General features: G+C 35.7%; 1 long non-coding RNA gene across 1 annotated transcript in view; it reads right to left on the reverse strand.

The window, feature by feature from the left end:
- The window catches only part of LOC132538715 (uncharacterized), a 496,566-nt gene continuing 473,842 nt past the window's right edge, over positions 1 to 22,724 (reverse strand). The window contains exons 2-4 of the long non-coding RNA XR_009550072.1: positions 9,355 to 9,471; positions 1,023 to 1,066; positions 1 to 38 (exon numbers count right to left, since the gene is read on the reverse strand). This is a non-coding gene — a long non-coding RNA (uncharacterized LOC132538715). The remainder of the gene's footprint in view (positions 39 to 1,022; positions 1,067 to 9,354; positions 9,472 to 22,724) is intronic.

Below are 22,724 nucleotides of genomic sequence, written 5' to 3' on the forward strand. Positions count from 1 at the left end.
CCCCCTTTTTTTTTTTTCTGCTTGATTCCAGGGTTTCACTGATCCAGGCCAGCATTTTCAGGTAAAAGGAAAAAACAAAACAAAACAGAGAGAGAGGGAGAGAGGGAAAGACACTATGGCAGCAAAGCTCCCCCCACTGAGATGGAAGACAATCTCAAAGCTGAGTGGAGTCATGGAGTCATTCTAAGTGAGCTATCTTATAGGCTCTATATGTCTGATTATGATTATGTGTGTGAATTCTGATGTTTATAAAAAGATTTGTCAATCCACTGGCTGGGGGTGGGGGTGGGGGGCTCAGTGGGCTGAGAGCAGGGCTTGCAAGCATGGGATCCCGAGCTTGATCCCTGGCACAACATATGCCAGAATAATGCTCTGGTTCTCTTTCACTCTCTTACTCTCATAAAATAAATACATAAATATTTAAAAATAGATGTTCAAGGAAATTGCTAACCTGACAGGTTTGCAGTTCAACCCCTGGTGCTACATGTACCAGAGTAGTTCTCTGGTTTTCTCTCTCTCTCATATATATATATATATATATATATATATATATATATATATATATTCATAAAATGTCTCATTTATAATAAATCAAGCCATTTTAAAAATAATTAACAATATATTAATCAATTCATGGTTACAAAATTCATGACAATTATAACCAGCTATATTCTTAAATACTCAGTTTCTATAAACAGAAAATAAGTAAATAAGAGTAGAAATGTTCCTCTAACATTTCGATACTCTCATACTATTTCAAAATAATTTATAAAAGAAAAGTAAAAGAAAGGAAAGCTAGACACCTGGAGGTGGCTCCCCCAGTGGAGCATATACTTCATCATGCATGCGGACTTGAGCTGGAGACCTCAACCAGCACATGGCGGTGACTGCAATGAAGAAAGCTTCACAAGCAGTGGAGAAGTGCTGGCATCTCTCTCTCTCTCCTCTCTCTCTCTCTCTCTCTCATTTCTTTTCATTCTCTCCTCCTATCTATTTCCAAAAAGAAAAACATAAATAACTACCAGCAGAGATGAAGTTCTTCAGGCACTGAAGTCCAATGATATCACTGTTGACAAATGAACAAATAAACACAAAAAGTTAGAAAATGGCTGAAGGACAATTTTCTAAATAACATTTTATATGGAAAATTCTTTATACCTTTTTGTAGCTGAAATAAACCATGGTTCTGCTTAAAGAAAGCAGTCACAGTAAATGATAGAGCTGCCAAGAATATAACATTACATATAAATTTTACTTTTAAGAAAAGAGGTAAGGTCTCTTAAATAAGTATTTATCAACTATGACTCAGCTTAGAAAAGTAATGTTATAAATAAAATTATTACTCATAAAATTAAAATATTTTGGCCCTTCAATAAAACTTCAGTGCCACTATCTGGTTGGCATAGTCTGCCTAGAACAAAAATCCAATAAATAATTTTTTTCAGTTTTTTCACACATGATCTTGCTCACTGATGTGTCATCACTCTGGAATTTTTTATAAATAAAATTAAAATATTATACAAAATCAAAGTAAAATAATTGTGATCTCAATTTATAAATTAAGTTCAATACAAACTGAGATGATTTATTGGACAATTAAGAGCCAGAGATAAAGATGGATTAAATGATAAAATTAATATGAATTAATGATAATATCAATTGCTCCTGTAGTTACTGTCAGGTTATATTTCTTCAGTGCATTACATTGAGTAGTACATTATAACAGTCTATTTTTTGCTTTGTGTCTTAGGTAAAATGGAATTGTGATATACAACTTTCATCATTTCTGCCTCATCTGCCTTGATAATCTAGCATAATCCTAGCTCTTAGTAGTGTTTAGAAAGTATATTATATTTGCCCTCTAATTAACAAATAAAGATTTTATAGGTGGTATCATTAACATATCCTGTCTTACTAACCCTGAAATTGTTATGGCTAATTTCTCACACTGTTTACCATTTACTGAGCATATATTGTGGCTCGGATATCACTTGTATTACTGTACTAATATTTATCAGAATGCTTCTCTCAATTGCCTCATATCATTGGTAGTGCTAGTAAAAAATATTAAACCTAGAGAAATTCAAAGACCTGAACTAAGTCTCAGACTAGGTTTTTTTTTTTCTGACTCTAGACGAAATTTTTGTAACCAAAGGTAATTTACTAAAATAACACCTGGAAAGAAAACCAAGGATCCTAGGGCACTGGTAGGTAATAAGAAAGAATTAAATGAGTATTGCCATTGATATCTTTACAACCTCTCTTTATACACTATCTCTTGATATCAAAAGAAAATTATTATCTTCTGCCCCAATAATTCTGTACAATAAACTACCCTGAAAACTTACCAGCTTAAAACAACAAGTATTTGTTTAGCTTTTACTACACAAGTTAATAATTTGGCTGGGTTGGATGGGACAGTTGACCGGGATCTCTCATATATCATGTGGTTGGGAAAGTCCAAGGGCAGAACTTAAAAAACAAGAATGTAAAGGAGAATCATAAAGTTAAAGTTGGATTGGTTTGGTGTCTTGCACCAAAGCAAAGGACTCTGGGGAAGAAGCACAAGGAGAGGAAGGTGGGTGGGAGGGAGGGAGGGGTGGCTTTTGGGTCCTGGTGTACAATGATGGACTTAATTTGGGGGTGATGGTATTTTGCAGACACCAATCTTGGTGAGATGAGAAATTGTATCCATGTGCAAACAACTATTGTAAACCATTAACCTTATAAAAAAGTCAAAAAGTCATGACATAATTTTCTTTTTTAAATCTTATTTATTTATTACTGGATAGGATACAGAGAAAAATTGAGAGGGGAGGGTGAGATAGAGAAGGAAAGAAACAGAGATATCTGCAGTCCTGCTTCATCACTTGTGAAACTTTCCCCCTGCAGGTGGGGACCAGGAGCATAAAATTGCGTCCTTTAGCCCTATAATGTATGTGCTTAACTGGGTGTGCTACTGCCTGGCCCCATGACACATGCAAAAGTGCATCAAGATTTTTCTGACAACCCAGTATTTGGTGGTATTCTGATTGTTGGCTTGTGAAATCTAGTAGTGGAGTCATGTGTCTGTCTTATTCTTTCAGGATGCTATGCAGGTAAATGCAGAGAAAGAAATAAGTACTGGGAGTTCCAAATTCATAAGCTTTCTTCAAGTTTTTGCTTCAAAGCATGTCAGATTTCTGACAGAGTCAAAATGAAAGGGCACAACAAAGCTATATGACAAAGGCTTTTAATATGTGAGTTGGAAACTGCTTCAACTAGTGAAATTAGTAATAAGAGAATCTACTATTTTTAATCTTGTCTCTGTAGACATTGTTCACCTATGATATTCTAAGGCTATAATTTTATCAAAAACAGATGATTTGTTTAACTTTTCGTTTGATAGGAAAGAGAGAAATTGAGAGAGAAGGAGAAGATAGTGAGAGAGAAAGACAGGCACCTGCAGTCCTGCTTCACTGCTTGTGAATTGACCTCCCTGCAGGCAGAGTGCAGGGGCTCCAACCGGGATCCTTGCACTGGTCCTTGTATTGATCCTTGTGCTGATCTTTGTACTTCTTACTACATGTGCTTAACCCGGTACACCACTGCCCGGCCCCATAAACACAGATGTACTTACAAATACAAGATTTCAGTACTGCCAGAGCACTATCATCAAAGAAGCATTCATTACTTTGTCACTCAAAGGTAGTAACTGGACCAGGTAGGGATTGACATCTTAAAACATCTTATTAGATATTCAGAATCCTGACCAATAATACAGGCCTATTGAACCATAACATACATATTTAAAAGAAATTAAGGTAACTTGTATTAACATTAGAGTTCACGGAAACACTAGCTATTAGATTTAGAGTTCTGTTCTTCAGTTTGTTCTTTTGCATTGCTAAATAAATAAATAAATAAATATACTTAGAGGTATTTGTAGTGAGCTGAGTGATAGCTCACCCAGTATGCCCCACCTAGATTTGTGCCCCTACACTACATGGGGGTGCCATGGCATCAGGGGAAGCTCCAGTGAGGCTCTAGATGTTTCTCATTCTCTGTCTCTGTCTGAAGTTAAAAGAATAAAAATGTCATCTCAGGAGTCATGAAATCCCATGCATGAGACTCTAGTTCCACAAATAAGGAAAGAACTTTTAGTTATCAGGATGGAAACAAATAGGTCTTCTAGCACCCATTAATGTTATTATTTTTTAAACAGTTGACATTGTACTAAAGAAAAGATATTGACACTTTACCAATGAACACACACACAAATGACTTACACGTGCATGATAATTAGTATCATTGCTTATTAGGAAAATGCAAATTAATTCATCAAGAAAACTGAAACTTTTGAAATTAAAGAGTCACAGGTGCCAGGCAGTGATGCACCTGGTTAAGCATATACATTACAATGCACAAGAACCCAGGTTCAAGCCCCTGGTATCTACCTGCAAAGGGGAAGCTTCCCAAGTGGTGAGACAGTATTGCAGGTATATCTCTCTCTCTCCCTCTTTATCTCTCCTTCTTCCCTCCTAATTTCTCTGTCTCTATCCAATATTAATTAATATTTTTAAAAAATTAAAAATGTATATAATATATAAAATATATAATATATATATGCAGTTATAGAATTAGCCTGTACAGGTGACCTTGGAAGAATTACTACAGTTTCCAGTGGAGGGGATAGGAACACAAAAGTCCAGTGGTGGCACACTTGGTTGAGAGCAGATGTTACAGTTTACAAGGATCCAGGTTCAAGCTCCTGGTCCCCATCTGCAGGTGAAAGCTTCATAAGTGGTGAAGTAAGTCTACAGGTATTTCTCTCTTTCTCCCTCTCTATCATCCCTTCCTCTCAATTTCTGGCTGTCCCTATCCAATAAATAAATAAAGATAATAAAAATTTTAAAAAGAAAAAATCTTTAAAAATTAATTAACTAAGGAGTCAAAAAGATTTACATGGAAGTGGAACATTAGGACTTACCACAAAACTACCTTGAAAAGCAATTTAATAGTTTTTTATAAAAATAAACTTCTGTCTGCTCCATGACCAAGAATTCTATAATGAGTATATGCCAAGGAAAATGAAAAAGATAACTATAAAATAACCTGCACAAATATGTTCTTGGTAGTTTTTTTTATAATAATTAAAATTGGACATAACCTAGATATCCACAACAGGAATATGGACAAACAAAATATAATTTATTCATGCAATGAAATACTCCTTAGCAATAAAAAGCAATGATACAGAAAACATGGATGCATCCCACTGACATTAAGGAAGAGAAAACAGTGAGATAAAAAGCACATTTGTATGTTCCCATTCATTTGAAATTCAAGGGCAAGGAAAATTAATCTAGAGTTACAGAAATCAGAATACCAGTTTCCTTTGTGGCAGTCAGGGACATTGTGTGGATTAATAATCACAAAGGAGCATGAAAGATCTTTCTACAGTATAATAACTTTTGCATCTTTCTTTGGGTAATGGCCATCCAAGTACATATTTTTGATCAAAAATGTATTAACTGTATCTGTGCATGTGACTGTCTGTAAGTTCAATATCATTAAAGAAGCAATTATCCCTACACAATTTTCCAATCATATATTCCCATGTGTCATCTAATTTGCAACAGACCTTTGGGACCAACAGAACAGGTATTATAGGTTTTAGAGATGAGATTATTAAAACTCTAAATGCTATCTCTTCTAAAGTCTCCTAAGTGCCTTTAGGTCTTGGACCACTGTTTCATTTTCTTTACACTGTATTTCCGTTTTTTTCCCTAGTAGCAAGTAAAAGTAGGACCACAAGTATTGAAATAGGAAAGAGTTCATGGATTAAAAGTGCTGAGATAAGCATTTTTGCTGGGGTAGCACAATTTGAATGCTAAGCATAGTCTTTGCATATCAACTGCACACTTTTGTCTCTTCCTACTGTTCTGGAGAATGGAGAAACTTTCCAGAGAAGGAACTTAAGATCATAGAAAAAGAGACTATTGTTAGCAAAGGTGTAGGCTTCCTTTTTTTTTTCTTTTGGCTCAGAAATATTCTTTTCTAGGGTTACTTTGAATCGTGGGGGGTGGGGGGGGATAAAAACATTTAGGACAAGTACTGAGAGACTAGAGGGAAATTATAAAGCCCTGCATCAGAGCCAACCTCAAGAGAGAGTGACTGAATACAAGTCATAGTGGGAGCAAGGGCTCAGGTGAGTCAGTATGTTTGGTGATTTCTATTGCTGAGATGTCAGCAAGAGAACAAAGGAGAAAAACTTGACACTGTAAGTGGTTGCCAGAGGTCAGAACAGGGATCCAGACAGGATGGTTTGTCTAGGCTCATAGGCTGCTGCAGAACACAAATATCCATTCCTAGTCCCCTGTTTGAGCTGCTAGACACACAGCTGTGCTGCAAAGGAGACAGTTTGTTCGTCACACTAGTACATATATGAAATTTCTTATATGTATCTAATAAGCTGATTAACCTTATAGTAGATATTACTGATTAAACAAGATGGCATCCTTGTGATAGTTACCACAATTAGCTTTACATGTGCCTATAGAGTAAATCGGGATATTACTCACTCATATCATTGCTGATCTTATTTTCAATGTCGAGTTTGGAGCCATCTATATAAAAAAACTGGATTTATTGTAAAGAAGAATAGCAACAATATGAAACTTTGTGAATGATGTGAGAGCTGGTTCCTACAATAATTGAAGAGAGGACATAAATTAGCCTAGTGGTTTCCTTATACTGGATTCATGCTAGTGTCATCTCAAGATTCTAAGGCTTGCAAAATAGCTCACTTGGACAGTGTGTTGTCTTGCTGTGTGCATGCCCCAAGTTCAAGCCCAGCCCTTATTGCACTGCTTCAGATAAACCAGAGGCCAGTTACAGATGGAAAGTGACCAAATAGGAAATGTCCTTTAGGGAGGACTCTGATACATGGCACGAAATCTCCAGATGAAAGCACTGCACAATAGTTAATATTAAATTTAAACATGTCATTAGCAAGTTAGAGGGCCAAATGTAGCACTTTGACCACTAGTACCATAGAGATAACCCTGCAATGGGACCCCTTCACCCTTACCAGTATGCTACCTCTTTCTCAAGTTCGCTTTTATCCTTCTAAGTCCCTGAAATCCCAGCTTGAGAGCAAGATGATTTTTGGTAATGTGAGTCTGCCATTTTCTAAGGGTTCTAGCATGTGCAGAAACCTATTTCCCTCTCACAAATGTTTTATTTCTTGAATATGGGCTTCCAAGTGGTAAGCACCTGCACTTTGGCATTCTAACCCACAGGATAGAAACCTCAAAATTGGTTGGTACCAACAACAGCTAGAAAAAGAAGAAAAGCAGCCAGACCTTTCACTTTCTGCATTGCATAAATAATTTTGGTCCATACTCCCAGAGAGAGATAAAAATAGGGAAGCTTCCAGTAGAGGAGATAGGAAACAGAACTCTGATGTTGGGAACTTTGTGGATTTGTACCCTGGTTATATTATAATCTTGTTAATCATTATTACATCACTAATGAAAAATTTTAAAACAGAATCTCTGGACTACTTATAGTTGCAGTTTCTCCCTCTTGAACTGGATGGAAAAGCGGTCCACAGCACTGAATCATGTATATACAAGGCCCAGCTCTGGGGGGAAAAATAATGTGGTACTGGGAAATGAATTCAGAGGTCTCAAAATTCATAATATCCCTAAATAATATCCTAGACTCAATTGTTTTATTACTATTTTTTTATTCAAAGAGAGAGAGAAAGGCAGAGAAACAAAGAGTAGTAACACTATAGCAAGACTCTACTATGCAGAGAGTGCCTCTAAATTGTTCATAGTGCTCCATCTGGTTGAGGGTTTGAATCCAGGACCTCCCATAAGGTAAGGCACATGCTCTACTGAGTGGGTTATCTACTAGCACTTCTTTTTTTGCCTCCAGGATTATTGCCGGGGCTTGGTATCTGCACTATGAATCCACTGCTCCTGGAGGCCATTTCCCCCCCCATTTTGTTGCCCTTGTTGTTATTGTTGCCACTAATGTTGGATAGGACAAAGAGAAATTTAGAGAGGAGGGGAGACAGATGGGGGAGAGAAAGACACCTGTAGACCTACTTCACCGCTTGTGAAGCAACCCCCCTGCAGATGGGGAGCCAGGGGCTGGAACCAGGATCTTTACACCAGTCCTTGCGCTTTGTGCCATGTGCTCTTAACCTGCTCCGCTACCGCCTGACTCCCTTTACTAGCATTTCTTAAAACACGTATGCATATGTACATATGCACACACACACACCACTTAGCTATGGCACATTTGGTGCCATGGATTGAATCTGGAATCTCAAGCATGCATATCTTATGCTCTACCACTGTGTGATTTCCTGGGTCAAAATAGTATTTAATTTAATTTAATTTAATTTAATTTGTATATTATCATACCAATAGCAGATGGTAAAATATAACTTCTTCTTGGTGAATACATAGACAGAAAAAAGTACAGTTTGACAGCAAATACTTGATAGTGATTGTGTTGAAACTTTTTTTCTCTTTTTGTACTACATCTTTCTATTTGTATTCTTTATATAATTAAGGCAAATATATAAAATAAAAAGATGAAAAACTATGATAAATGTTAATAGTTGAAATTTCACTGATGCTTTGTGCCTATCTGTATCTTCAAGGGTCCTAACAAGGAATCTGTATTACTTTTATTATTAAAAAGCCCATAAGTAATTACAATTGTATGTAAACATATTAAAACATTTCATAATCTTTAAAGAATTCACCTGTTATACCTACTGTTTTTTATTTTATTACCCCAAAATAACTGCAAACAAAAAAACACTAACTATAACACAAACCAGCTTCTGCTAACAGGAAAAATCTGACATTTGATAGCTGTAGTCTATTTGGGTTTTTGGAACAACTTGTCATCATATGTGACCCTGCAGCTTCAGAGAAGCTGCCTGAATTTTGTTCTACTTAGATATCTTCAGTTTTAGTGATGTTGCTTCTTTATAATGTTATTTCGAAATAAAAGGAACTTTGCTAATAACTGCTAACCATGCCTTTTCCATTAATATTTTATTGATCTTTCCTACATTAATTTGTCCTAAGTCTCGATAACTCATATCCTATTGTATACACCAAGCAGATCTCTAATTACATGGTGCCTAGACATATTCAGGTACCACTTAGTGCAGGAAGTCATGTCAAAATAGTCCTCTTCCAATTTCATACTCAGAAAAGGAGAGAGCTATTTCAAGACTCTCTAACCTATCATTCTGAGGTGCCAAAGGCATGTACACTGAGAAAAGCAACTCTCCATCAACTTCTGTCTGAGAATGCTGTTTATGTAGAAAGTTAACATTACCTCTCCATCTTGTTGTCTGGAAGAACACAGGGTAGTTTGCAGCAAGAGTTAACTGAGATGTCTGTTTCTGAAGTGGAAGAAATCTTGTTGCTCACAGCTTCAGCTGGGCTTGCTTTCCTTTAAAACAAAACAAAACAGAAACAAAAACATTTTATTTATTTAATTTTAATGAGAAAGATATAGAGAAAACAACAGAGAAAAATATCAGTACACTCCTCAATTCTGGCAACAGTGCTGGGGATTGAATTTGGAGCCAGAGTACCTCAGGCATGAAAGTCTTTACATAACCATTATGCAAACCACCCTTACCTGGTCTTTCAAAAGTACTATAGGTTCATTGCAAATAATATACAATTCCGCCCAGATGAGTAAAAAGATATATCAGGGGGCCAGATGGTGGTGCACCTGGTTAAGCACATGTATTAACAAGCGCAAAGACCAGGGTTCCAGCCCCTGCTCTTCACCTGCAGGGGGTCTGCTTCAGGAGCCATGAAGCAGGTCTACAGATGTCTAGCTTTTTATCCCCCTCTCTTATCTCCTCATCCCCTCAAATTCTCTGTTTTTAGCTAATGAAAAATAGAAAGAAAAAAATGGCTGTCAGGAGCAGTGTACTTATAGTGCAGGCACAGAGCCCCAGCAATAAAAAAAAAATAAAATAAATAAAATAAAAATAAAATATATATGTCAGGAGGAAGTCCTGAGTTTACTTTAATACCCTTAGCTGACCAGAGAGGGAAGGATACTCCTTGCAAAGTTCTGAGATGTATTCCTCATCTCTCTTTAGAAACAGATACACAAAAGTATACAGCAATACTTGTAATTATAAGTGAATAAAACCAGAATTGGATGGATGGGTGAATAAATGAGTACTATTCCATGGCATTGTTCATAAGAGTACGAATCTTTGCACATATAAATTTTGTACAAAATTTTGCACATATAAGAATTAGAATACATGATAAAAATCTGAGTTTTTCCTTAAAAATTAACTTTAACAAATAAAAGATAGCAAACAAAGGAGATAGTGACTAACACTAGGAAGAAAGGGGAATCAGTTGGAGCACAGAGCTCCAGGAGTATTGAAGGAATATGTAGCTACTTCAAAATTTTGCTGGAGTCCTTACTACCATGCCGTCTTTGCCATAGACTCACCAACTTCAGAAGTGTCTCAAGAAATATACCCTCTTATTTCTGTTTTCTAAAATGGCTCTGTTTTCTAAAATAGATGGCTTTCTACAGAGAAATAACTTAAACCTCTGTCTTTTATCAGTACCTGAAACTATAGAATTCAGAAACCATAGAATGAAATTTAACTTCCTAAAGGAGAAAAAACATAGTCACTATGTGAGGCAAGAAGCTGAACTATTTATTGTCTTTGCTACCTTATTCCATGTCTCTTCCCTATTTCTTCATTCCTTCTTTTAAAGACTAAAAAATTTAAAAGATTAAAAATCCCATGGTGAGTGTTCTAATTCTACACTGCTATCTGATGAACTACCCTAGAACTTAGTAGCTTAAAACCAACATAATTTTATGGTATCTCATACTTATGCTGGTCAGAAATTCACATAACTTCTATTCTTTAAAAGATGGGTTAGGAAGACAACAGTGAGATACTACTTCACTCCTGTGAGAATGTCATACATTAGAAAAGGTAGCAGCAACACATGCTGGAGAGGTTGTGGGGACAAAGGAACCCTCTTGCACTGCGAGTAGGAATGTTAATTGGTCCAATCCCTGTGGAAAGAAGTCTGGAGACTTCTCAGAAGGCTAGAAGTGAAGCTTCCCTATGACCTTACATTTCCTCTCAGGGATATATCTTAAGGAACCAAACATATCTATCCAAAAAAGATTTGTGTATACCTATGTTCATAGCAGCACAATTCGTAATAGCCAAAACCTGGAAGTAACCCAGGTGTCCAGCAACAGATGAGTGGCTGAGAAAGTTGTGGTATATATATACAATACAATTTTAATACTCAGGTATTAAACATGGTAATTTCACTGTTTACAGCCCATCTAGGATGGAGTTTGAAAGAATCATGTTAAATGAAATAAGTCAGAAACAGAAGAATGAATATGGGATGATCTTACTCATAGGCAGATGTTGAAAAACAAGATCAGAAGGGAAATTATTACTAAGCTGAACTTGGACTGGAGTTGGTATATTTCACCAAAAAGACTCTGGAGTGGGATTGGGGAAGGTTCTGGCCCTGGAACATGATGGCAGAGGAGGACCTAGTGGGGGCTGTATTGTTATGTGGAAAACTGGGAAATGTTATGCATGTACCAACTATTGTATTTACTATTAACTCTAAACCATTAATCCCCCAATAAAGAAATTTTAAAAATTTTTAAAAAGATAAGTTAGATGGCTCTTAAAAAAAAAAAGAAACATTTCTCAGGCAACTTTTCTTTTACAATAAGCAAACAATGAGCTTCATCAGTTTCCTCTTTTACCTGCCTGACTGGCATAGCAGAAAACGAGAATGTCTGGGAGCAGACAGCCTTTTTAGAAGATTGCTTATTGTTGTTCATGTGTCTGTTCTTGTTCTGTTTTACAGAAGAGTAAAACAAAACCTCTAGTCATTGGAAAACTGTAAAATAGTATTAAAGAGCATTTCCCAGTATATAAATGTGTTTTGCAATAAGATATGTATAAATTTCTGTAACAGTAAACAGTTTTGTTTATTTATTACTAGGGTTTGGAAATCAGAAGGAGCTAGGCTGAATTCTGCCTCTGCCCCTTTCTAGCTATGTCATCTTTTTTTTTAAAAATTTTTATTTATTAATGAGAAAGAGAGAGAGAGAGAAAAAAAACAGACACCAGTCTGGTACATGTGCTGTCAGGGATCGAACTCAGAACTTCATGTTTGAGAGTCCAATGTTTTATCCACTGCTCCACCTCCTGGGCCACGCAGCTATGTCATCTTAATTAAACTCTCTGAGTCTCAGTTTCTTCCCCTGCAAAAAATGGGATTAACAATAGCACCCATTTTATAGAACTGTTTTGAAGATTAAATAAAATCATGAAAATTAAAAAAAAAAGATGGGTTAGAGTCAGTAAAATAATGTGCTGCATTGTCATGTGCACAACCTAGGTTCAAACCTGGCCCCTGCTGTACTGAAAAAACGCTTCAGTACTATGGTCTTTCTCTCTGCCTCTCTAGTCATTTTAAATATATGATTAAAAGGCAAAAAAAAAAAAAGAGATAAGTAATAGAGAAAAATTACTGCAAAGCAAATATCTGATAAAAGACTTACATATAGGATATGGTCATGTCTCTGAAAATTCAATAATAGAAAAATAAATATTTCAAAAAATAAATGTGTATATATTTGAAAGAAAACTGAAGACCATACATGAGTGGCAAATAAACCCATAAAAAACAATATAATTTTTATTAGAGTAGTACAAATCAAAATCACAAAGTGATACCACTATACATCAATTTATAGAGACTAAACTAAGATTGACAGTTTTATCTTCCTGAGAAGAAGTAGGTGAAGAGAGAAGAGATAACAAGGAGGCACAAGTTAAGTTTGGGGATAACTGATATGTTCACTATCCTGCTTTTGGTGATAGGTTCACACAAGAAGATATAATTCAAAACATATAAAATTCTCTCATTTAAATCTATGCAATTTATTGTATGTCAACTGTACCTCAATATAGCAATTTATAAAAGGGAATAAGAGAAGGAAAAATGTCCTATTTCTCTAAGTCATCCTCCCTTCAAAATTATAAAGCTAAGAAATTGTACAGACTTAAGAAGTGAAAAAAATAAGATAGATTTTGTGTTCTTAGTAAGAAACATCAGAGAGAAAATAAGTAGTTTTCCTAAGGTCATACAAACCGGTGATCACAGTCTAAATCCCTGTCCCCCTCCATTTCACTGTTTTGGAAAAAAAAAAATACCTTTTTACATGTGTAAAGGCATGATGCTCAAACTCTTTCATGATTAATCAATCTGAGAATGTAATTTAAATGCAAACTAACAAGTTTTATCTTTGATGAAAAACAGCTAAAATCCTTATAGGAAAGTCAGATTCTAATTGATATAAAGAACCTGAGGCTAGAAATTGGGATAGATAACTACAGTTATTGGAAAGTAAGCGAGGGGGCAGGTGGTGGTGGACCTGTTTAAGTGTACACATTATAGTGTGCAAGGACCTGGGTTCAAGCCCCTGGTCCCCACCGTTAGGATTGCTTCTTGAGCGGTGAAGGATGGTTGCAGGTGTCTCTATGTTTCTCTCTCTATGTTCCACTCCCCTATCAATTTCTCTCTGTCTCCATCCAATAATAAATATATATATATATATATATTTTTAAAGAAAGTAAGAGGGAGAAACTTCAAAAGAGCTAGAATAAGAGAATCACAGATTTCATTTATAAATTATGCCCAGATCTCTAGCTAGTCCTATAATAATGCAGTATAAGAAAGTCAAATAAAAGTCAAAAACAAGTAGGCTGATAAAGCTGCCTGATGCACAAGATTTGCAGATATAGATCATGCACTTAATAACCTGATCAAACAATAAAATCAATATACTCTTCAGAATAATACAATAGAATACAGAGTCTAACACAATGTTCACTAAGTATAGGTATGAAAAATGTTACCCATTATCAAGAGAAAAAAGAATTATGTCTTCTTCAAGATGATCCAGACATCAGAATCAGTAAACTAGAATAGCTAACATTATAGTTCTCAGTGATACGAAAGATGATGTAGCGTATCGTAACTTCAGTTTCCATATGTACATTAGGAAAAAAGTCACTCTCTTCTCAGTCTACTACTAGAGTGAATAATGCTCTACTCTTTCCTGAAAATTACGTTGTTAAGTGATATAACATGTCCTTCCCTCATTAGCATTTAATCCTAATCCTGATATTTCAGTTCACCAGGCACAGGTAGGTAGGTTAGGGCCTACCCAGGAGAGACATATGATATAAATCAGAACACCCTTCTTCCCCTATGATTTTTAATGTGGTGCCTGAAAATGAACACAAGGCTTCATGCATGCTCAATAATTCTGAATCACCTTATTTGCCCAATTTTTATCCTCTACTTTTTGAGAGACCGAAGAAATTGAGACATAAGAAAGTGCTGCTCCACTGTCCTTGGAGTTCTATTCATTCTTGTCCTTGGTGTTTGTTATATGGCATTCTGATGTAGTACAGGGGATTGAATCTATGTCCTTAAGAATGGAAGACACATATTTTATTGCATTCTACTACATCTTGGGACTATGTATACCTATTATACAAGGTACTGATCTGGAGGACTAGAGATTAAAAAGAATTGTTAGTCAACTTTCACACAATATGGAAAAGTTGTTCTGCAACAAAAAACATGGCAGTTAGAGCTCTCCCCAAAGAGAATCAAAAGAGAAACCCATAAAGAGGATTTTAACAGCATGTAAATTTTGCTTCTCAATGTCCCTGAATTCAATTAACACTGCTTGCATGATCCAACAAATTCTGGCATTTTTATTTAATGCAAACCAGGAATCTAATTATAAAATAAATAGATTATTTCTAAAATACATATCAGAAGAGCTGCAGGTGTACAAAGGGAAGAAATCACATTGTCAAATAGGAGGTATTGGAGTCTTTTAAAGGCCAAGGGCAGTTTCAGAACCAGGCCATAAGCTAGATAAGAAGTTATGAACACAGTGTCATAAAAGTGGAGAAGCAGTTATAGAATCCAGACCTTCCATCTTCTGCACCCCATAATGATCTGTGGTCCAAGTTCCCAAACAAATAAAGAACAGGTAAACTTCCAATGGAGGGGGATTGGATACAGAACTCTGGTGGTGGGTATTATATGGAATTGTACCCCTCTTACCCCACAGTCCTGTTAATCATTATTAAATCACTAATAAAAAGGTATTTTCAAAAAGATCAGTGAACAAATGGTCATATAAACACATTTAATTTCCTGGCAGGTCTTCATAGGGAAGAAGAGACACACCTCAATCAGTAGGAGCATAGAAAAGGAAACTGAAGGGATGTTAAGGTGCTAGGAGACATACTTCTCCAGGGATTGACTATCAAAGAAGCCTCCTTTACTCTCTTCTCCACCAGGGCTGGAAAAGAGGGATGGTCTTCATATTGAGTATACAATGACTTTAATATCAGTCAAAGCAATGAGTACACTCAAGGTTACAGGAAGCACAAAATTAAAATTCAGAGCTGTGAAAACAGAATACTTTAACAATTTCAACAGTTCTTCCTTTTCCACAGAATAGTTAAAAACACTGCCTCTTGAAGCCAAATAGAATGGTTCTCTGGTCTCATTTTACAAAGAAAATGAAACTTTACGACCATCCCATAGTGCCAGCTCTCATCCAGGACATCGCATTCTGCCTGGCAGGCTGGGAAATGAGGTGCAGAACAACATATTCAGCTTTGCAATGAGCACTGGCTTTGGGGCTCATCAGTCAGTGCTGGTATACTGCAAAGTGCTCCCAGTGGGGCTTTTCAGCACCAAATGTATTTTTTTGAGGGCAAAATTCTGTACAAATGGTGAAGAAAATATCGTGACTTTATGTATGTGTCAGATGCTTTAAGACTGCCTAAGTTGTCAGGGTTGCTAACAAGCCCTGTCTGCTGTCAAGGCCATCTACCCAGGATTTTCCTTGGTAATCTTCAGTGAATGCAAAACCAAAAGAAAACTAACCCTATCTATCTATCTATCTATCTATCTATCTATCTATCTATCTATCTATCTATCTATCTATCATCTATCTATCTATCTATCTATCTATCTATCTATCTATCTATCTATCTATCTACCTACCTATCACAACCAGCCTCCCACCACCAGACTTTTGTGTCCCTATCCCCTTCATCGGAAACTGTAGTAATTCTTCCAAGGTCACCTGTACAGGCTGATTCTATAACTGTGTGCAAGGACTGGCGTAAGGATTCACTCCCCTCCTGCAGTGGGGATACTTCACACTCTCTCCCTTCTCATTTTTGTATAATATTTTTTCAGTTTTATAATCAAACTTGTTTGCTCAGAAATTTTTAATTATCAATTTTTGGTTGACTTAAAACTGTCTTCAAGTTATCTTTGAGGCAAAGCAAATAATAGTTATTCCCGAGTTACTATGTACCTAAGAAAATATATTTATTGCTATAGAATATTAATATTAACTTAATTCCTTTTAAAACTTTTCATTTAGAATCTTTTCCTCTGAAATGTACCTTTAAATGCCTTTATGTGGAACAATAAAGGAGTATATTTAATGGGCTACATGTTAGAGATAAGATTTTTTCAACAAAAAAAGATAATAAAATTAAGTCATTCATAATAGGATTAGAGATGGTGGCAATAGTAGAACCAAAATGAACAGCTACCTGGTATATCTCATTTTTAAAGAGGAGTGAAAGACAAACAAGACTACTACAAATGAGATAGAGGTGATTAAGAAGGAAACCGGAGAGAGGAAGAGATTAACATTAATAAAGGAGTACTTTCTGTATAGTATGCAAGTTTAAATTTTGCAATGCCATTCAATATACTTAGTGCAATATGATTGCCATTTACTAACTTAGCTTTAGAAAATACCTCTATCATGTCATATAATTATCATTTCTTCTTTCTGGTGAAACAAGCAAGAACTAATCTCTCCACTGTGGGAAGATCATATTGGGATAATATTTCAGAGACATGAATTGTGATTTGTATGTTAGCAAACACTATTTATAAAAAAATAGAATACAAGTCACTTTTCTATGGGGTTAATATTATTCAAGCATAAAATATGTTCTTGAAAAATAGTAATACTGAAATATGCTTTTTTTTAAAAAAATTTTTTATTTATGAAAGGATTAACAAACAAAACCATAAGGTAGGAGGGGTACAACTCCACACAGTTCCCACCACCCAATCCCCTTAACCCACCCCTTCCCATGATAGCTTTCCCATTCTCTAGCCCTCTGGGAGCATGGACCCAGGGTCGTTGAGGGTTGCAGAAGGTAGAAGGTCTGGCTTCTGTAACTGCTTCCCCGCTGAACATGGGCGTTGACTGGTCGGTCCATACTCCCAGTCTGCCTCTCTCTTTCCCTAGTAAGGTGTGTCTCTGGGGAAGCTGAGCTCCAGGACACATTGGTGGGGTCTTCAATCCAGGGAAGCCTGGCCAGCATCCTGGTGGCATCTGGAACCTGGTGATTGAAAAGAGAGTTAACATACGAAGCCAAACAATTTGTTGAGCAATCATGGATCCCAAGCTTGGAATATGCTTCTTACATGTGATGATGTTAACAAGAAAACAGTTAATGTAACATGCTAGCATTAAGAGCATGTCCACCTCCTCTCCATTTCTCTCTGTCTTATCCAACAATGACAACAATAATAACTACAACAATAAAACAACAATGGCAACAAAAGGGAATAAATAAATAAATATTAAGAAAAAGAGCATGTCTACATACATGTGTATTTATATATCCCTAATTTTGGCATATATTATATGTATTGTTTATACATATATATACATACACATTTTAAAGGCTTATGCAACAAATTTTTTATTTTGTTTTTTTATTTCCTGGTATATTTAGCAGTGATCGATTATTAATAATCTACATTTCTAAAATTTGGTGTAACATTATAATCAGAAAAAGTCATCTTTTCCTATCCCTTGGCTTTAGCTTGACAAGTAGTTTGAATTCATAATTAATTGGAGGAAGGGAAATGAAACCTCGTGAAACTTTCTGGTTCATGAAACTTTCAACATGAATGAAAGATGAATGCCTCCCATAACATTTCTGAAATTCTGAGCTCTCTACTTTATATCTTTAATTTTTTAAGTTGTAAGGTCATGAAAACAGCCATTACCTACTTCAAATACCTCTGTTCAATGTTCATTCAATAAATTTTTAAAATAATCTAAGGGGTAGGAGATAGCTCATTGGGTAAAGTGCTTGTGTTGTCATTCACACAGTCCAGGGTCAAACTCCAGTACCATGACCATGAGAAAGTGTCACAACACCAGAGGAAGTTTTTTTTTTCTTTTTTAAAAATTTGTATTTATTTATTTTCCCTGTTGTTACCCTTGTTGTTTTTATAGTTGTTATAGTTATTATTGTTGTTGTCGTTGTTAGACAGGACAGAGAGAAATGGAGAGAGGAGGGGAAGACAGAGGGGGGAGAGAAAGATAGACACCTGCAGACCTGCTTCACCACCTGTGAAAGGATTCCCCTGCAGGTAGGGAGCTGAGGGCTTGAACCTGGATCCTTATGCCGGTCCTTGTGCTTCACACAACGTGTGCTTAACCCTCTGTGCTACTGCCCAACTCCCTCAGAGGAAGTTCTGATGCTGTGAGCTATCCCTCCATTGCGGTGCTTCTGTCTATCTAAAGGAAATCTTGACCCAGTGACAGTGAATACATTCCTTTGTGGATATATATAAATCCACACATTTGAGAGGAAGATAATATCCAAAATGCAGAGTGATGTCATTAAAAAGTTTGGTATTAAGTTTATTTGATTGTTGTTATTGTTTTATTACTGGCTATATTTATCTACATTAGCAAAGTGTAAAATAAATATTTTCTTTGTAGTAGGAAAATAGGTATTCACAATCACACACATAAATGTATATTATGACTTTGAGAAATGTTATTAAGGGACAGAGATAGCATAAATGAAATGGCTAAAAGAATGGACTACATTCTAATGGCTGAGATTCAGCCGTTCTTCCACTTACTGAATATGTCCTCTGTTCTCAATTCACTGATAGGTAAAATGAAATTTTTTAGTGTTTCATAGTATTTTTACAAATATTAAATGTGTTTGACACATACTAAGTAACAGTTTGTTGAATGTTTCACATATATATTAACTAAAATATGTAAATGTACTGTGAACGCTTAATAGAAAGATATGACTACTGTCCAGAGAAGGCTTTTCTGCATGACTGCTGGTTGAAGGGCAGGAATTCCCTATGAGAAAAGTAAGTTGTCAGAGAGTTATATATGATTAAACTGAAATACAGACAAACATGAGGACAGACAGTACAGGGTATTTTGAGCCCCAAAAGTATCGTGGAGCCTAGGGATTCAGTATTTTATATAAGGTATGACTCAGTCTGACTTCCAGTGGGAGAGAAATTACTATACAGAGTAAAGTAAGGGCCAGAAAAATAGAACAGAATATTCTTGTATATGAATATGCATAATAGGTATTTTTGCAATATCCCAAAGCTGGAAGCAATCAAAATGTCCATTTATTCGTGAATAAATATACAAAATGTGATATATTCATATTCAGAATAAAGTAGACTTCATGCATGAAGTTAATTTAAACATGAATACCATGGATAAATCTCCCAAATATGCAAAGTAAAAGTAGCCAAATGCAGAACACTATAAACTATCTGATTCTACTAATAGAAATACTAGAAAAAGAAAAACAATCATTCTAGAAAGATATTCATAATCAACTGGAGCTAGGTATTAAAGGAAGAGGATAGACTTCAATTATGCATAATGGGGATTTTTATAGTATCAAAATATTCTACATCTTGATTATAATGGCTGTGCATAACTACCAAAATTCACCTACTAGGCACTCAGTAAGTATTAATTGCAACAAAGTTATGTCTCAGTAAACCTAGGTGAAAGAGTGCTATGCTAAACACTAAGGAAATAAAAGGTTATAAGCATATAAAGTAATATCTTTTTATTCAGAAATATATAATTTTATTAGGAAGAGAAAAAGCCACCCATATTGTTGTTTGAGGATAAAGGCCTCAGTGTCACTGCTTCAAGACAGCTCTGCTCTTTTTTTCAGAAAGAGAGAAGCCATAGCAACTTCCATTTGTTGCCAGGGCTCAAATCTGGGCCATGTGCATGGGAAGGTAGCACACTATCCAATGAACTGCCTCTCCAGCCTGCAAGTATTCTTAATAATTGCATACTGTGAGTTCTGTCATGCAGAGTGCAAGGTGTCATGAAGATTTAGAAACAGAAAAGAAATTATGCTTTGGGGTCTCTGACAGACCTCAGTAGAAGTAGCATTTGAGTTAAGACCTACAGATGAGTAAATAACTAGGTGGAGAAGAAATCTTAAAAGAACTGAATTAACTAGACATTTGTATTTTCTTTTATTTATTTATACTAATAAAAGCCACAGAGTGTAGTTAGAGAACATAAACTGGGACATATGTATTATACAGGAAATTGTTAAGGGGTAAAATCAATAAACAGCAGGTAGCATAAAGCATAGAACTCCTCTATTATGGGGATGTGTGGATATGGACTCTATTGAATACACAAATTACCATGAGCAAGGACCCCAGTTCAAGTCCCTGGTTCCCTCCTGAAGGGAAGAAGTTTCATGAGTAGTGAAGAAGGGCTCCAGATTATCTAGCTACCTATCTCTCCATGCCTCTTCTCTCAATTTCTTTCTGCTCTATTAAAATAAAAGAAAGATGAGTTTGAGGAGAACAGGTGTTAGTTCTTTGAATGTTTTATAAAATTCCTTAGTACAGACATCTGGATGAGGGCTTTTGTTCTTAGGGAGGCTTATGATTACTGTATCAATTTCTGTACTAGTGATTGGGAAGTTAAGTTTATTTACTTCCTCTTGTGTCAAGGTTGGCAGTTGACATAACTCTAAAAATGTGTCTATTTCTTCTAAGCTGTTAAATTTATTTCCATATAGATGTCCATAATAGTCTTGCATGATTGTATCTCTGCTTTGTCTGCTGCAATAGCTTCTCCATTGTTTCTGAGTGGTATTACCATAGCTTTCTCTCTTTTTCTCTTAGTGAGTCTAGCTAGCGGTTTAACTATTTTAGTTATCCTTTCAGAGAGCCAGCTATTGGTTTCATTAATCTTCTGGATGGTCTTCTTGTTTTCTATTTCATTAATTTCTGCTCTGATTTTTTTTTTTTTTTTTTTTTTTTTTTACTATTTCTTGTCTCCTGACCATTGTATCTCTTTGTTGCTCCATTTCTAGTTTGTTCAGTTGGGTTGTTAAGATGGTTTATTAGTGGTTTATCCTCTTTCTTAATGTAGACCTGTATCACTATAAAGTTCCTCTTTAAAACTGCTTTTATTATAGCTGATAAGGCCTGGTAACTGGTTTCTTCATTTTCATTCATTTTGAGGAAATTTTTAACTTCTGATTTCTTCAATGACCACGTGTCACTCAAAAGCATTATGTTTAGTCCCTAGATTTTTGGAGAGTTTCTTTTATTTTTGTAGTTAATTTCTAGTGCCTTTTCCCCCTTAATAATAGGAATTAAGAATAAGGTGTCATAAGAAAGAGAAAAATAATGTAGTAGCAAAAATACAAAGAAAGCATAAGGTGGGAAATAACTGAAGGACTATGATTTAGAAAATGAATAGGATTTTTTTAAAGATAGTGTTATATATCTTGTGAAGATGAAAGGTGTTATGAATGAGTTTCTATGTCTGAAAAGAGAAAAAAAATTACATTAAGAATGGCATCCATGAGGACAAAGATTCTGAAACACAGCAGGGTTTGCTAAGGATGTATCAACGTTTCCACACTGTGAATTTTTTTAAATTTATTTTATTTATTTATTCCCTTTTGTTTCCCTTGTTGATTTATTGTTGTAGTTATTATTGTTGTTGTCGTTGTTGGATAGGACAGAGAGAAATGGAGAGAGGAGGGGAAGACAGAGAGGAGGAGAGAAAAATAGACACCTGCAGACCTGCTTCACTGCCTGTGAAGCGACTCCCCTGCAGGTGGGGAGCTGGGGTCACACTGTGAATTTTTATACCACCTAATGAGTATGACTACTTCTTGCAAACCAAGAGAAGAAACTATAGAAAAATTGAGGTTGAAGACCAAAATTAAATGAAACTAAAACAAAAAAGGAAAGTGTGGTGGGAAATCACGATAATTTAAAAGTATTATTAAGATAGGTAGTAGTGGGAGTCAGGCAGTAGCACAGTGGGTTACGTGCACGTGGTGCAAAGTACAAGGACCAGAGTGAGGATCCCAGTTTGAGCCCCCGGCTCCCCACCTACAGGGAAGTTGCTTCACAGGCGGTGATTCAGGTCTGCAGGTGTCTATCTTTCTCTCCCTCTCTCTGTCTTCTCCTCCTCTCTCCATTTCTCTCTGTCCTAACAACGACATCAGTAATAACTATAACAATAAAACAACAAGGGCAACAAAAGGAAATAAATAAATATTAAAGAAAAAGATACATAGTGATGTCTTCAAATATAAGCAAGTAATTTAGAATCTGGGGAAGACATCCTGGTCAGATCATACTATAATAGTAAGTTGTTGTAGAGGAATGCAGTTGAAAAGGTGATAAAAAGACTATAGATGAAAGGACTAGCAGAAACTAGAGTATATGAATACAGAGCTTCATAGA

Source organism: Erinaceus europaeus, chromosome 5, assembly GCF_950295315.1.
Source record: "Erinaceus europaeus chromosome 5, mEriEur2.1, whole genome shotgun sequence".
NCBI classification, from domain to species: domain Eukaryota; kingdom Metazoa; phylum Chordata; class Mammalia; order Eulipotyphla; family Erinaceidae; genus Erinaceus; species Erinaceus europaeus.